The sequence below is a fragment of the Bufo bufo genome, chromosome 1 (assembly GCF_905171765.1).
Source record: "Bufo bufo chromosome 1, aBufBuf1.1, whole genome shotgun sequence".
Classification (NCBI taxonomy): Eukaryota; Metazoa; Chordata; class Amphibia; order Anura; family Bufonidae; genus Bufo; species Bufo bufo.
In genome coordinates, this window is record NC_053389.1 from 759,959,882 (window position 1) to 759,962,639 (window position 2,758).

General features: G+C 39.6%; 1 long non-coding RNA gene across 1 annotated transcript; it reads right to left on the reverse strand.

The window, feature by feature from the left end:
* Positions 1-348: 348 nt before the first annotated feature.
* LOC120986195 lies at positions 349-2,038 on the reverse strand. Its single transcript, XR_005775652.1, has 4 exons — positions 1,943-2,038; positions 1,729-1,858; positions 1,554-1,643; positions 349-774 (listed from the first exon to the last, which is right to left on the reverse strand). It is a non-coding gene; the product is annotated as an uncharacterized LOC120986195 (long non-coding RNA).
* Positions 2,039-2,758: the final 720 nt, after the last annotated feature.

Consider the following 2,758-nt stretch of genomic DNA (forward strand, 5'->3'; position numbering starts at 1 on the left):
TCAGCCATAGGCTTATTATGTAAAGCTAAACTGTACACAATATTAAAACCATGAATTGTGGAAGCTATAGCTTTCTCATTGAGCCTGACGGTTGCTGTTGTTAATATGCCTCTTTTGGCAGTATGTTGAAGTCTCTCTGCTTTATTGTAAGATTTAGAAGAACTGTGCTAAGTTTTTTGCGAACAGAGGCCTGCTGAATCACTTTGAGGGTGCCACTTGGGTTTTACTAAAAAGTTACTCCACTCCTCAGAAACATGGCATGCCTTAGCTTTTTCTATTCCCAAAGAACCTCTGACCTTACAGCACACATTACAACCTAATTTTCCATTTTTAACCTGGATCCAACTTACTAAAATATTCTATTTGTTTTTTGGACCAACAGGATATAGTGCTTGTACATGCCTCTTCAACTGTTAACACATCTGAAACTGTATCATCATCATTCACAACAACACTGTCAATATCATGCATATCATCCAGTGTGTCAATTGCAAATTTGTGGTCAATATCATATATAGTATTTTCATTAAGTACAGCATCCTTCTCAGTGTTAGCTACAACATTATTATTAATGTCATTAACACATAAGTCCAATTCCTGAAAATGTATTGCTTTTTTCTTTCTGGATGAATCGAAAAAACTAAACAGTGTAGCTTGTCTCTTCATTTTGTTTATATTCTTCAGATAATAAAAGGTTTGATCAAACCTTGAGCTGTCTTCAATGTGTGCTGGCACTGTGTAAGCTTCTGCAAATCTGTAGTTAGATAGTAGTAGCTGTAAAGATGAATATATAAAAAATACAGTTAAAGAGGACCTTTCACTAGAATAAAACATCTAAACTAACTATACAGACATGGAGAGCGTCGCCCAGGGATCTCCCTGCACTTACTGTTATCCCTGGGCACCGCTTTTTTTTCTCTCAGGCTATGAGCTGAGCGCAGCGATTGGCCAGCGCTACAGCCTGGGAGAAGGAGACCCCGGCAGGTTCCCCTGGGTGGAGCCTAACTATGAAGATACCGGAGCCTGTAACCGGAGAACGGAGCTGCGCCCAGGGATAATAGTAAGTGCAGAGAGATCCCTGGGCGCCGCTCTACATGTCTGTATAGTCAGTTTAGATGTTTTATTCTAGTGAAAGGTCCTCTTTAAAGTAAACCTACAAATAACGCTCAAATACCTTAGCAGAACGTGATTATTTTTCCACTGCTTGTAAAGAAAATACTTTTTAGTTGATGCTTGGCCAAATCTCTCACCAGCGACCTCCCTATCCAACTGTTATCATAGACATATAGCTGGTGTTCGCCTGATTAAAACACTTTCTTTTGTTGATCTACGACTCCCTTTCCGAGTTATGAGAATTTTTCTTAAAATACAGATTAGGCCATTGGTGCAATGAGAGTGTCACCATTGCTTTTGTGGCCACCCAAGCTCAACTTCTTTCTGTATCCAGCCCCTTCCTCAATGCTTTGATTGATAGGGCCTGACAGTGGTAAAGTAGCCTGTTTCTGAACCTAGCCGTCCAAACTAGGAAATTGCATAGACTGAATAAAACTCACCAAATGGTAGTCTTAAGTAGCCCAAATCCAGGATCTTGAATGACATATGCTGAATGTTGCCATGTAGGTCTTGGTATACATTCCATGACACTGTGGCGATATAAAAACGTATTAAGAAATTATTTGCTCCTTTTTCTTTAATACAAATGAATTTAAATTAAAAAATATAATGAACCTGAAAGATCTGTAATGCTGTACACAACCAGTCACATCACTCTTGGCAGCTACAATCAGATGTTAATGCCCGCAGAAATAAGGTCCAATTTCACACAATATTAATGAAGTGATACTGATGGTGATGTCTCCTGGAATACAGAAGTAGACATTATTAAGCACACAATAAACAGAGAATTGATTGTAAGTTGGAGGGAGTAGCAACAAATACACACCTATAGGAAAGCTAAGCAAGCTTGAATTATCACCTAGGGTGACATATGTAGCTGTAGGTCCTTCTTTGCAGTAACAGTCTGTAGTGCAGAACTGCAACAAAAAAAAGTGATAAAATAAGGTAATTTACTAATGTCAGTTTGGTGTAAGAAAAATAAGTTGCAAGACCCCTTTCTGTGACTTTTAAGCTTATGCAACAATATTTTTACACCATCCTCACCACTGGCCTGGAAATAAACTAGTCCAATCAGGGGCTGCAGGAGGACACACCTAATTTATGATAAAGTGTGCGCCTTGTTATAAATTGGGTGCATCCTCCGGCAGGGGTATCAAAGACTGCCGTTAAAAGCCAATGTTTTATAAATGGCTCCCGATATGAATTAGTAAAAAAAAGAGTTTACTGCTTTTATAACGAAAATAAAGAGTCTTGGGCTATCAGACCTCTGTGGTCATCACCCACATCACCACTGAGGCTTCTGGCAGCAGTTACAGAGGATGGTTGAGGTTTTGGACCCTTGAAAAAGCCAATTACTAGTTGCTATTAAAACCTTCCCCAACTGACCGGCAAATTTAATTGGTTGCAGACAAACCTTTTAATTACTGAGTGTAGTCCACCGTAGTCTGGCAGCAAGTAAAGGAGAATCACACACACACAAAAAAAAAAAAAAGAGTCATTAAACTGCTGCATTTTTGCTGTGTGATTCTTGACCGGGGTCCACACTACTGACCTGGGGACTACACCCAGGAGAATGTAGAATTGAACCACTAAAGGCTGATTCTCACAACAGCCCCATGTGTCAGCCACATATCCTCACCCA